Source organism: Silurus aristotelis (assembly GCF_946808225.1).
Source record: "Silurus aristotelis genome assembly, chromosome: 9".
Taxonomy (NCBI): Eukaryota; Metazoa; Chordata; class Actinopteri; order Siluriformes; family Siluridae; genus Silurus; species Silurus aristotelis.
This window is the reverse complement of record NC_139582.1, coordinates 19,432,168-19,447,507: the sequence shown is the minus strand read 5'-3', so window position 1 is coordinate 19,447,507 and position 15,340 is coordinate 19,432,168.

The following is a 15,340-nucleotide window of genomic DNA, read 5'->3' as shown; positions in this document are numbered from 1 at the left end:
CTTCCCTGCTCCATAACAACCCCAAACCATTAGGCTTCCACATTCATGTTTGACTGTGGGGGTGACAGTCTGTTAACATCTTCTGTTCTCTGTCTTACACAAGTTCTTCTATTAAATGTCCAATTTTGAATCGTTCTGTGGAAAGACATTTACAAGAAGAACTTATGTACCGAGTTTGTTGCATCTATACAAAAAGAAACATTCACATGTGTCTGTGTTTTCAAACGTTTTTGAATTGGTGCCTATTTACAGTACATTAATTGACAGAGAAAAACAAAAGAAAAATGTCGAATTGAAAGTGATCAAATCCACAGCCATTAGAGCTTGTCACTTTAAGGCTCCCAGGGGAACAAAAATCCGTTACAATGTCTGACTTTTGTCTGCAATTGCAAAATGACACTAGCTGATATAATGTAGCTGGAAGCAGCTCATTGCACCAGACCTTAAGACGATAGATCAGAAAGCAACGAGTTGAACAGATTTCTGTCAGGTTTTCTAGTCAGACAATGTGTATATGCATTTACGTATAGGCATCTCATCAATCCTTACAGCATTACTGGGTAACTGGTGGCACTGTTGAATCATCTTACTTGCTTTTGGACAACTTTTACTTCAGGAAAGTCTAAGGGAAATTCTGACAAGGATTTCTTTCTTGTTGAACAAGAACCAAACCCTTTCACATTCAATTACTCATCGTAAAACGATGTCTAAATCAGTTTATGTGGATTCCTATATTAATGAAACAATCTAATACATGTTTGATAGTAAAAAAAGTCAAGTCAAGTTTATTTCTATAGCGCTTTTCACAACAGAAATTGTCTCAAAGCAGCTTTACAGAAATCAACAGTTAAGGTGAACGGTGTGCATTTATCCCTGATAAGCAGCCTGTGGCAGGGAAAAACTCCCTTAGATGTAATAAGGAAGAAACCTTGAGAGGAACCAGACTCAAAAGGGGAACCCATCCTCATTTGGGTGACATCAAGAGAAAACTGGAGAACCCAGATGAACACACAAGACAGTGTGGGTAAAGACACTCAGTAAAGACAGAAACCCAAGCACAGGTCTGAACCCCAGATGCTGGAGCTGTGAGGTGGCATATACCATTGTGTAAGTGAGTTGCTATACCACAGTTTCACTGATTGCTTGGGTGGTTCAGCAGTCGAACCCAGGAGACACCAGAACTAAGGAAGAAATGCTCATTTACTTATGATTGGTTACAACTAAAGCATCACAGCAGCCATATCACATCAATTAAAATGTCCAACCAAAAATCAACCAGATTCCTAAAAGTGTTTCCTCAAAAAAATTGGTTTAAGTCTTGCTGAACACTTTGCGAACGTACACCATAATCGGAACTGACATATAAAAGTGATTGTAGAATTATAATAATAACAACAGTAACTTATAATAAGTATTTTGGTTGGAGTTCTTGAAGCTTTTGCTTTGCAGTAGATATCCAGAAACATTATTTGGGTTGAAGATAGGGGGATGATGGGTGTATAAACTTCAGGCATGGACTTTCTCCCTGTCTTCTTCCACTCTCTGGAGCTGCCTAATCCATCCTGATGCTATAATGGTGTTCTCATTGACTGAAAAATTGACTGGAGATTACTTTTTCCTGCTTGCTGATTAGGGATAAACTTGGACCAATTCATAATTGTATTTTGAATGTATTTCTATAATCCTGCTTCGTGACATCGAATTGTGATCCGATTGTGAAATCGAATTGCACTGAATTGAATTTCGCAACTCCATTGATGACGTTGGTCTTAGTTTCAAGGTCATATTCGATGGTAGAAACTGAGTCCCGGTTTGATTAAGAATAAAACAGAGTAGAACCAGGTTTTGAAGTTCACTGCTGATCATTCTTACCACTGGGTGGCAACCACACTCTATGGATTCATTGGCTAAATACGACAGCTCAGCAATGTAGTAGTAAGATAATATTTGAGGACTGATTCGGATAATCCAGCCGGATGGCCTTTTATGACAAAAATAGAAACTTTTGTGTCAAAGATGTGAGATTAGATTGTTTAATTGTAATTGTATGTTAAACTGTTTGCTGTCCTACTATGAACTGATTAATAGAAATAAAAAATTTTTTAACCAGAAATGTGCATTCATATTTTTTTCTTGAGGTGAGAGTAGGAAACAGGTTGAGAAGAGCCTGGAGAGGTGGAGGTATGTGCTGGAGAGAAGGGGAATGAAAGTCAGTAGGAGTAAGACAGAGTACATGTGTGTGAATGAGAGGGAGGGCAGTGGAGTGGTGCAGTTGCAGGGAGAAGAGGTGGAGAAGGTGGACGAGTTCAGGTACCTGGGGTCAACAGTGCAAAGTAATGGAGAGTGTGTTAAGTGAAGAAAAGAGTGCAGGCAGGGTGGAGTGGGTGGAGAAGAGTGATAGCAGGAGTGATTTGTGATAGAAGAGTATCTGTGAGAGTGAAAGGAAAAGTTTATAGGACTGTGGTGAGACCTGAGATGTTGTATGGTTTAGAGACAGTGGCATTGAGTAAAAGACAGGAGGTGGAGCTGGAGGTAGCAGAGCTGAAGATGTTGAAGTTTTCGTTGGGAGTGACGACGATGGACAGGATTAGAAATGAGTTTATTAGAGGGACAGCGCATGTAGGACGTTTTGGATACAATGTGGGGGAGGCGAGATTGAGATGGTTTGGACATGTGCAGGAAGGAAGGAGGAAAAGAAGAAGATCAAGGAGGAGGTTTGTGGATGTGGTGAGGGAAGACTACAGGTAGCTGGTTTGAAAGAGGCAGATGTAAAGGACAGAGTGGAATGAAGACGGATGATCCGCTGTGGCGACCCTTAACGGGAGCAGCCGAAAGAAGAAGAAGAAATTTGCATTCCTTTCTCAAATCCAGGGTGAGAAAGATAGAAAGTCAACATTACACTAATCTGGAATCACTGTTCTCTCTAAAAATAATGTCTTCAGTTTAGGCCGCAAGTTATTTGTGTCCTTTTCCAGCCCTGAAGTAAGGATACTTGCTCTGGGCCACTAGTTTAAAAAGTGCATTAGTGTCAGATTTAGTACACACTGTTCTGTAACCCTGATCACTTGTAGGCTTTAGTTCAGAATCTTAATAAGTTCGATGTTGATGTGGCAACAGGAAGTAGGAAATGGATACCTGTACATGGTAATGGTTTTGGAGTTGCCAAAAAGTGGAAACACCTGGGCTTAAATCTTTTTTTGTAGTTCATGTTTCTTTTGTATATATGCAATAAACTAGATAGAAGGCAAAAACACACAAGAAATGAATTTGGAAGCTAAATGTTTTGGGGTTGTTTTGGAGCAAGGAATTTTGGAGACTTGGTGAAAGGAACCAACATGGCAACCATTCTATACTTTTTACTTCTTTCAAATTTGAGCCGACTTCATCATACAACAAGCCATTGACCCGAAGTGTACATCCAGGCTCTGTCAGCGTTATTTAGAGAGCAAGAGGTCATCTGGCTTGTTATTTATTATCGAATGGGCTGCCCAGTCGTCACACCTAAATCCTAGTGAACTGCTCTGGAATTAATTGGATTTCAAGGTCAATTAGTAAATTTTTGAACATTTTTGTCAAGTTTTACAAGAGGCATGGCAAAGTATTTAAACTGAAAATTTGGAGAAACTAACTGTCCAGATGCAAAGAAAGTGTGAAAAGCTCTTATTCATGCTAAAACAAACTCATGAATGTAATCCAGTGAGGTGCAGTGGCTGATGGGAACTGTAGTCAACATTACTTTATAGGTAAGCACATGGCAAATGGAACACAGGTTTGTTAAATTCATTGCGATGAACGGGGAACATTTCTGAGGGACAAATTTGTATGTAACGAATGGAATTTTGATTTCTCTTGTCTGTGGTTATGTTTGTTAGGAAATTTTGAATTTGATTCCACTTTGTTTTAATCATATTTTTTCCTCTTGTTGTACGGTTTGTCGGTTGTTCATTTCAGTGTCTAGACGGTTCGTCTTTCAGGCCGTCTTTATGTCTGAGATATGATTTGATGGAGCTGCCAGAGCCAGACACGTTTTTTTTTTTTTTTTATCATCATTGGGACCTTCTACATTCTCCACAGGATCAGTGTTATACACACACAAACATAACTCGCCTTCCGTTTTGGGCCGTTTTAATCCAATTAGCAGGCCACGTGTGATACAGCCTCTAGAGGCAGGATGCTGGCTCCGGCAAAAGGAAACAAGCTGTCAAGAAATAGAGTGCAGGAAAACACGCAAACGTTTTTTTTTTCCCGTCTGATTCCCTATTGGAGAATGTCACACTATTGCCTCATGCTCCCATCATACTACAGTTTCTCCCACTGGCCAGCTGTCACACAGCAGACTGGCATCATCCCTCTCTCTCTCTCTCTCTCTCTCTCTCTCTCTCTCTCTCTCTCTCTCTCTCTCTCTCTCTCTCTCTCTCTCTCATTCTCTCTTGCTCGGTCTCTTTTTGCCTTTTTGTTTTCTTTAAATCTCTCTGTGTTATCTGTTTCTTAATGATCTGTCTCTTCATTCTCTTCATGCTCTCTTTCTGGGCCTGTTTTTTTTTTCTTTTCTTTGTCTCCCCCTGTTACTCTTAATATCTCTTTCATTGTCTCTCTCAATGTCTCATTGTCTTTCTCTCTGCTGTCTCTTTCTTTCTTGTTTTTTTACACTCATAGTCTCTCTTTTTTCTGTCAATTTTTCTCTCTCTCTGTCTCTCTTTTCCCAGCTGATCTCTCTGTCGGCCTCTCTTTATTATCAGTCTCATTGTCTGTGTCTTTTTGTCTCTTTTTTCTGCTCTGGCTCTGTTTACTCTCCCTCTCTCCTTTAAACTTCCTCTTTGTCTCCCTCTCTCTCTTTGTCATTTCTTAGTTCCTGTCTTTTTCTGTGTCTCTCTTGCTGTCTTTCTGTCACTATCTATCAGCCGTTCTCTTCCTCTTCAGCATCCTCTAGCTCGGTCTCCTTTTTTGCTCCTTTGCTGTTTTAATATCTCTCTTTCTGTAATCTGTCTCTCCTACTCTCAGTCTCTCCCTCCCTCTGACACACAAAGCTTTTTTCCTTCGGTTATGTACCTTTTTTTTTGATTCTCCATTTCCTTCTCTTTTCTTATCCCTTCATTTTTGTGTCTCTTCCTCTCAATGCAGATTTGAGCGCCTGCCTTGCACATTAGCCTCACATAAAACATCATCAGGAGATAGGGAAGTGTGTGTGTGTGTGTGTGTGTGTGTGTGTGTGTGTGTGTTTGTGTGTGTGTGTGTGTGTAGGTCCCAAGAGAAAAACAGTGGCCAAATGAATCACATTGCATTAGCATCGTTTTTAATAAGGCTGACACATATATATATTGTGTGCGGCGTTCGGGCACAACACCACACACACACACACACACACACACACACACACACACACACACACACACACACACACACACACACACACACACACTGGTTTACAGTATGATGCATTAACATGGCTCGTATTCACAGTAATTGCATATAAGGATCTAATGCTTCATTATATCACATTCACATTCTTGAATCTGATTGACTGTAATTCACCCCCTATATTATGCTCGTTTAAATACTGCTACCGTTTCCATAGTAACAGTTTGATCATTTATAGGGACTTGCATAGAATATGCTCTACACCATCTAAGGTTAATAGTAAAGCAATTATATATTTTAAATGTTTTTATTTTATAATCATTCAACAGAAACGTGTTTGTCAGACATGGATAAAAGGAGTCTCCAGTGTTAGTGCCTAGAAACAGTCAGTAACAAAGAAGCAGCTTACATGTGTAATTATTTGATTAATCCTATCTAATCTTATCTAATATAATGATATTACATTATTTTATAACATTGCGATTTTCATAAGAAGTCTCAGGGACTTTTTGGAGACAAAGTGAGGGAGACCAATTGAGATGGTTTGGTCATTTGCAGAGGAAGAACATGGGGTAGAAGAATACTGAGGCCAACCAGGAGGTAAATCGGGAGGCCAAGGACGAGGTTTATGTATTTGGTGAAGGAAGACATGCAGGTGGCTGGTTTGAAAGAGTCAAGTCAAGTCAAGTCAAGTTTATTTGTATAGCGCTTTTCACAACAGACATTGTCTCAAAGCAGCTTTACAGAAAACAACAGTGAAGGTGAATGGTGTGCGTTTGTCCCTGATGAGCAAGCCGTGGCGACAGTGGCAAGGAAAAACTCCCTTAGATGATATGAGGAAGAAACCTTGAGAGGAACCAGACTCAAAGGGGAACCCATCCTCATATGGGTGACATCAAGAGTTTGGTCATAAATCTTTCAACAATACAGAACAATTTGTGATCATCATAGATCCAGCATCAGCTTCTCCATGCCAGGGCCTTTAAACACTCGGCATCTACTTCTCCATGATCATCCATAGGTCCATAATCTTCACGAGGTGGGACGTGACTGGAGCTGGCCAAACCTCAGGATGCCTCGGGATGGGGAGAGAAAGAGAAGCAGTGGAGAGGAATTAGCGTAGCTGCTGTTCATGATATTAACAGCACAAGTTGATAATGTGCATGTAATCATATATTCTGGAGCACAAGGTTATGATGTGATGTGTGTGATGTGTGTTATGTGTAGGCTTTGCTAAAAAGATATGTTTTTAATCTACACTTAAACTGGGAGAGTGTATCTGAACCCCGAACACTGTCAGGAAGACTGTTCCAGAGTTTAGGAGCTAAATGTAAAAATGCTCTACCGCCTTTAGTGGACTTTGCTATTCTAGGAACTACTAGAAGCCCAGAGTTTTGAGATCTCAGGGAGCCAGATGTAAAGGACAGAGTGATATGGAGACAGATGATCCGCTGTGGCGACCCCTAATGGAAGCAGGCGGAAGAGGAGGATAACGTAACGTAACGTAACATATAATACTATATATATATATATATATATATATATATATATATATATATATACACAACCCTTCTCTCTGTCTCTCTCATATCTTTCAAACTTAGAGATGTCATCTGCTTCCAGGGCAGACACATAAACACACACACACACACACACACACACACACACACTGAAACAAACTCCTCTTGGGGGTGCTCTTAGTCCAGGAGTCAGTGATTGTTTGCGCAGTTGAGACATGCTGCCCCTGAACACTCTCAAAGCGTACTCTCTTAAGCTTGAATGCATCAAAACACAATAGGACACATTTTCGCTTCGAATTTCCTACGCACATATACCGGTAACAACTCCTCCTCACTTCTCTACATCCATCCTGAAGCGAACGCACTGTATTACCATCTGACATGACGTGCTCCTCCAAAACCATCACAGCCTCAGCTCTTTTCACATACGCTACACACACAAAGGTTTGTGGACACCTAAGCCTAAGATTGCTATGTGCTTTTTTTGAACGTCCCATTCCACATTTAGTCCCCACTTTAATAATTACAATTAGAATACACACACACACACACACACACACTTGATTTCAGAGTCAGCGTTTTAATTAGTCTCAATGTTGTTCAATTGGGTTGATGATCAGACCTTTACAGCAGGTCGCTCAAGATCTTCCACTGGAGCTTCATGGAGCTTAGTGTAGGAGCAATGTCATGCTGGAAAAGGCTCTATTGAAGTTTATAAAGTGTATAGATCAGACTAACTTCAGAATACTCCTCAGTGGACCACGACCTGTGATAATAATTGCGTGTAATGCAAATAATTGAGTGTATTTATTTTCAGGGCTCTACAGAGGGCAGACAGAACACACACAGTATTAATGAAATCCAAATGTCACCTAAGTTTGAGATACGGTATTACTACCGCTGATACGGTTATATTTAGGGCACATCAGAGTGACGTTTGGAGGCTTTTTTCAATTTCTAAGTTGTGATCCACCATTGTCCCAAATTTGTCTTCTAGAACATCAGAGGAAACCGGAGAACCAGGAGGAACATCAATACCACAGAAAACCTGGAGCAAACCGCTTTAATCCAAGCTTATAATGGAATCAAGGAGTGATTATAAATCTTGTAAAGATAATACACAGCGATGATACGGCGACACGCGGTGCTTGTTTGAGCGCTGGAAGGTGGCGGCCCTGCCTGTAGTGTTTTTTACGTCCTTTCTGACTGGATCAAATTGAGACTTAACAAGCGAGCCGTGTTCGAATTGATGCCAGTTCTCAGGACAAAAGGCGTCACGCGTATCTGACTGCTCGTCTGAGCTAAATCAGGCAAATGCACTCAACAAAGCATGCAGTTTCACACTTCACTGCTTTTCCACTCCATTCAGCGGCACTCCATTCACACATACACACGCTTATTTCTGAGGAGGCTGCTATCATTTTCCAGACAAATAGACAACAAATGTGATTTCGTTGCACTACGAGTTGCGTACTAACGCTCGGTCAGGGCTCAGGGAATCACGCTCGCCTTTTTTTTTTCCTCTTTACTTTTTTTTTTGATGAGGCGCAAATGAGGCTGAAAATGAAATATTAACCTCCCGAGACGCAGCCATGTTCCTCAGCGCCTGCATCCCGTTTTTTTTTTTTTTTTTTTATCCTGGCGCCTCTTCACACCATCGCCGTCAAAACAGTCGTTAATTGCAGCGTTTATGGGAAATTAGCTGCCGGGAGCTTAAAAATAGGCTGACAGAGAGGCTTATTATCGAGTTTCAGGGCCGAAGCGGTTCGAAAACATTGCAGGAAAAAGTTTGCACTTCGACATTTTAGGAGTTTCATCAAAGTTTTTTCTCTCCCTAAGTTTATAGTCCTTTTAAGTTGTGTACAAAAATGTGTGTGTGTGTGTGTGTGTGTGTGTGTGTGTGTGTGTGTGTGTGTGTGTGTGTGTAGACTTAGCATATATTCCATTATTATTATTATTATTATTATTATTATTATTATTATTATTATTATTATTATTATTATTATTTTTATTATTCATAGTGTTTGTATAGTAGATTACACCAGCAATATTACCCTTCTTTTGTGTTTATTTATTTATTAATATTATTCATAGTATACAATTTCTGGTTCTTATAATAACAATAATAATAATAACAATAATAATAATAATCATAATCATAATAATCATAATTTGAAACAATAATCAACTAATATTTTTTATTTTTTTCATTCATTAATTCTTTTAGTATTTTTTTATAATTATTATTTCAATTATTTACTTACAGTGCTTATCAGAAGTTTGGAAACATCTTGAGTTTTTGTCGTTTTTGGGACAAGATGGAGGATCCAACATGGCAACCATTCCACACTTCAACACCTTGCAATTCTGTTTGGACTGAAGTGTACAGTACAGACCAAAAGTTTGGACACACCTTCTCATTCAAAGAGTTTTCTTTATTTTCATGACTATGAAAAATTGTAGATTCACACTGAAGGCATCAAAACTATGAATTAACACATGTGGAATAATATATGGAATTATATACATAACAAAAAAGTGTGAAACAACTGAAAAATGTCATATTGTAGGTTCTTCAAAGTAGCCACCTTTTGCTTTGATTACTGCTTGCACACTCTTGGCATTCTCTTGATGAGCTTCAAGAGGTAGTCACCTGAAATGGTCTTCCAACAGTCTTGAAGGAGTTCCCCGAGAGATGCTTGGCCCTTTTGCCTTCACTCTGCGGTCCAGCTCACCCCTAAACCATCTCGATTGGGTTCAGGTCCGGTGACTGTGGAGGCAAGGTCATCTGGCGCAGCACCACATCACTCTCCTTCTTGGTCAAATAGCCCTTGATGCCTTCAGTGTGACTCTACAATTTTCATAGTCATGAAAATAAAGAAAACTCTTTGAATGAGAAGGTGTGTCCAAACTTTTGGTCTGTACTGTATGTCCAAGCACTGTAAGTGCTTTAGCCTTAACCACTAAACAGATGCCCTTCCTAACGCAACCCTCCCCATTTATCCGGGCTTAGGACCGGCACTGAGATAGGCTGGGTTGGTTTCCTGACCGGGGATCGAACCCGGGCCGCAGCGGTAAGAGCGCCGCATCCTAACCACTAGACCACCAGGGAACCTCATACTGGTAAATTACCCTAGTTTATTGCATATAAGCAAAAGGAACATTTATGCATCTCTCAAAAACTATAATGTGTGTGAGTGAGACAGAGGGAGAGAGTATCCTCAGCAGTGTCTCTGCATCCAGCTAATTTATTTATTTCATCTGAAATCAGCAAAATTCAGGATTATATATAAAATAAAATACAAATTCTTAGGCACTCTTTACACACCTTTCATTTAACCTCATGTATCAGCTGGAGCACTCTCTCACTCTCTCTCTCTTTCTCTCTCTCTCTCTCTCTCTCTCTCTCTCTCTCTCTCTCTCTCTCTTCTCTCTCTCTCTCGTTCTGTCTTTCCTCTTCTCCGCTCTTTCTTATCACATAAGTTCCCATATTTATGCTGAGGCAGTGCCTCGAATCAAATTACAGCACAGCAGTTAACCGAGAATGTGAAAGTGCTAATAGTGCAGTTCAGACTATAAAAAAGTGAAGCATGTTGATGTTTACAGATCTGTACTATCGTACTACATTGTTGTTTTTTTTTCCATTAATCGGCTTGCTGGTTCACTAGCTCCTAGCGTACCGAAACTATCGCTAACTCTCACAAATGGGGGAAGTGGTAGTTCAGTGGTTAAGGCTGTGGGTTACCAATCAGAAGGGTGGTGGTTCAAGGCCTGGTATTGCCAAGCTGCCATTGTGCAAGACCCCTAAACCCAGGATGGTAATTCATTCATTTACTCTTGTGTAGTTGTGTAGCTCACGGTAAATGTTGTTTGCGTAAATCCTCTTCATGTAGCAGCCCAGTTAGTTTTGCATTTTGTGTATTTTTTTTGTTACTTCATATCATTTTGTGTTGCACCATGGTCCTGGAGGAGCCTTGTTTCACTCTGTACTGTACTACATACAGCTACAATTACAACGGCGTCAAATTTCCAAGGCTCTCAGCACGGGACGTACCCTAAACAGCTTGTTATTGTTACTGTAGCTTTCAAAATGGCTTCGTTTCGAAACACGAGAGAAATCAGTACAATCAGGATACTGTTTCGTGCGATGTGTTCGATTTTTCACCCTTTCGATGAGATTTGTTTGAAAAAGTGACGAAAGAAACGAAATCTTTCTTTATATACTTCACAAGATTCAATTTTATTCGTATAGAACAATGCAAGCTTTACAGAAACAAACTGATCAGGAATAGGAGTTTTTCATTCCTAAATTAATCCCTCTAATCCATATAAAATATCTTTGATTTATTATATATCAGTATACTAGTACATCATTTTTGAACAATATTCTATATAATTGTGATCGCTGCACTGTGGGACATGGAAGTTAAATAAACATTTCCCTGCATCATATGTGATTCTTTCTCAAACTATTACTACAAAGTGGGAGGCAAAAAAATGTATCTGATGTCTTCAGATGCAGCATGAAATTTTCCCTTCACTTGAACTAGGAGAAACCTGTTTCAGCATGAAAATGCCCATTTGCACAAAGCAAACTCTATGAAGCTTTGAAGACAACCTTGTGATAGTAAATAATCACAAATCTCCACAAGCACTCCCTAAAATCTAGTGAAACATCTTCCCAGAAGGACGGAGGTTCTTCCAACTAAATGTGGAAAGGGATGCTTAAGAAGCACATATAAATCTTATTTTCATGTGTCCACAAACTTCTGCCCATATAGTGTATGTTTGACTACTTCGAAGGGCTTAATGAAGAGGAAGTAGCCAGGATCAGGCCGTAACCCTGAGAAGATAGGTGAGAATGGCGACGAGGCGATTAGGGCCATGCGGGGGCCTGAATAGAAAGCAGCTTCGCCTGGGCTCTGAGACGCAGCAGGGCCGTGATGAGCTCGAGAGCGAGGCAGATATGTCTTAATTAGGAGGAGCGGCCAACAGAGATGACACCCTGAGGAGAGCTTAAAGCAGCTCGAGCTGGATACGGAATACAGATACTGAGGCCTGGAGGAGAAAATCGAGACAGGAGGGTGGGATGGAGAAGAGAATAACTGAGGGTGGGACAGGAGAAGTGGGAAATGCAGGAAAAATGGGAGTAGAGTGAAAAAGGAGTGTGTTGAGAGAACACGCTTGAGAAACACTTTAGCGAGGAGAAATCGATCTACATAGAAAATATTGGTCACAAATTATTAGTCACTTTCTAAATAACAAAAGAATAGCGCATCTACTGATATTTATATAGAAATAAATCATTTTTTACTGATGCAAATATGTTAAAAACGAAAAACTTTTTTTAAGATTGACGCATCGTCACATCGTTTTTTTTTTTTTTTTTTCTCTAGACAATAATATGATAAAAAAAAATAAAAAATAACCCTAACCCAGGAAATTAGAAAGTACAGGTTTCCCCTTCCAAACATCATTACCTGTTGCAAAGCCCTGACACTGGAGACTTCTTTCAAAAGATCAAAACATCCATTTTTAATCCATTCACCAGTGTAAGTTGATGTTGAACTGATGATGTATTAAAGCGAGTACATTAATATAAACTCTGTGATTAGAATTTGCAGCTGGAACTGCTGGCAGAGCTGCTGTTACAGAAAATTAATTATCTGAGTTTTGTTGGCTTCGTGTGTGTGTGTGTGTGTGTGTGTGTGTGTGTGTGTGTGTGTGTGTGTGAGTGTGTGTGCACACGCCAGTGTCTTTGATGCAGTGTGTGTCCATTCCCTCTGAGTCAGTACTATTTAATAGAGCTCTAAATGAGATCATTATGGATGCAAAGCGGCTGATGGTGTGTGAGACATCATCAGGCAGAGCTCCGAGATTAGAAAGCCTTGAACAGGAGAGTGTGATGCTTTAAAACTTCTCCAACATTTCCATTTCAAAGGGTAAAAAAAAAAAAAAGTCCTCAGGATTGAGAGGAAGCCTAAATGAACACAGGGCAGATTTTTTTAGAAACAATGACATTTACAGAATATTTTTATTCTCATTATTAATATTTACAGATGAGGAGTGTGAGAATTGGTTAGAATTAAAAAAAAAATCTATTTTATAGATTCCTGTTCTGGGTTCTTTGTATGGCAAATCAAAGCTCCGAAAGAGCCTCCTATTGACCAGTAGCTTTGGACAATGTGAACCCGGCAGAACATTTTTCTACAGAATAAGATGCTTTTTCGACATCTCATTCCACACTTTAGAACCTTCATTCTTCTGGGAAGATACTAACTCGTTCTGCATGTTTTACCAGTAAGCTACGTGCTTTAGTGTCTGCAATTTAACAACAAACATTGTCCAAACATTGTTCAATCCAGATGAAATGTTTTTGATGTCTGAAGTGTAAAAGGTAGATTAAGCAACACTCGTCTTATCATAGGAAAGTAATCACTGCCTTCATAATGATGAGCAGGGAGAATTGTCCCCTGAGGTCCCTGTGGGTTTGTTACCACACACATATACCCTCACACACACACACACACACACACACACACACACACACACACACACACACAGATTAATCTATGGGGGAAATCTCATCTGGAAAAAAAAAAGAGACGGCGCCAACCATTTGTATCATTTAAACCTTAAGACACGCTATTAGGAGGAGAGATGGCAGAGATTTTCGAAGTAAACAAGGCAAATGACTTTTGTCTCCTGTTATCTCAGTAATTAAATGCTGAACGCAGTGTTCAGTGTATGCTTGGCATTACATCACTGTTTCTTTACAGCCATGTTGTCCCGAAGCCTTGATACAACATTAACACATGGTGAGAAGTTACATAAGAACCGTGTGCATGCCTTATGTCACGTGGCAAAAGAGGAGAAACAAAACAATACAAAAACCCCACATTATCTACCTATTTATTTCATATGTTGTATCTCCAAAACCTCTGTCATGACAATGATTCTGACACTGATTATCTCTTCATCAAGGCACCTGTTGGTCGGTGGGATATATTAGGGAGCAAGTGAACATTTTGTCCTCAAAGTTGACGTGTTAGAAGCACGAAGAATGGGTGATGAGTTTGACAAATTGTGATGGCTAGACGTCAGAACATCTCTAAAAATGTTTCTCTGGTGGGGTTTTCCTGGTCTGCGGGGGTCAGTATTATCAAAAGTGGTCCAAGGAAGCAACAGTGGTGAAGCACTGTATTTTTTTATAATACATTATTACCGATTATATCATATTCCATTTAAACAAAGATCTTTATCTACTTATTCAATACATTTTTAATTGACTTTTAACAATGTTGTCACACAATCATATAGATTCAAAATATGTCATTAAGAAATTATATATTCATTAATTAGTGCCAAAACTACGTTTATCCTTAATGAGTGAACCAGAGGTAATTGTGAAGGAAAAACTACTTCATGATAAAGAAACTTTGAGAAGAACCAGACTCAACCAGTAACCCATCCTCATCCTCAACACCGGATAATCATTGATACATCATACTCATTGAAACAGTTTGTTACAGTGGTACAATGGTTCCTGAGGAAAACCATCAACAGAAACCTCATGGATCTTTAGGCGGTTGTTTATAAGCAGCTCAAACCTAAACCAGCCAATCACAATCAAGTATTCACCATGGTATATAAAAATGTAATATGTAAGTGTACAAATACTAAGGTTTGTAACCTCTGGCTTATCTCTATTAGAGAAGTCCGATGATTGTCACCAAACTCGTAGACTGAGAAAGGTTGTTCTGTCCTTCACTCTCTCACACTTTCTCTCTCTAGATTTGCTCTACATCATCTATCCTTGTGTCCAAGCTTGTGGTAGAGTAGTTGATGAATGGCCACTGACAGCTCAACCATGTTTAGATCATTCATGGTTTTAAATTGTTTTCTTGATGGATGCCTATACACACACACACACACACACACACACACACACACACACACACACACACACACACACACACACACAGCATAATGTTTATTGCTTTACTTTCACTTAATGTGATAGACTATTGCACTTTAGAGAGGGTTGCATGAACTAGCATGTGCTTGGCTGTTTTGTAATGCTAGCTGTGTGCTAACTTCTGAGTTCTGTGACTTAAGAAAGTGGGATTTTCCCATCTTGTGTATATGTTGCATCATGCCAACTAATCCTGACAGAATATCTCGTTTTACCACTTTAAAAGTGTAAAATAATTCATGTAGTTTTATACAGAATAAAATTATATATATACATGCAGAAACCTTAAAAGGAACCACACTGAAAGGGAACACATCCACCAAATGTCCATTCATTACAGTTCCATTTTTGAAGTGTGTAGTAATATGCGCTTAAATGCATAACTGTTTATGCAACCTGTGGTCCTGAGCCATTGTAGTAGACTGGTGATATTAATTACAGTCCAGATTCATCCTCAATTTTAGCACAAAATATCATCATTGCATAT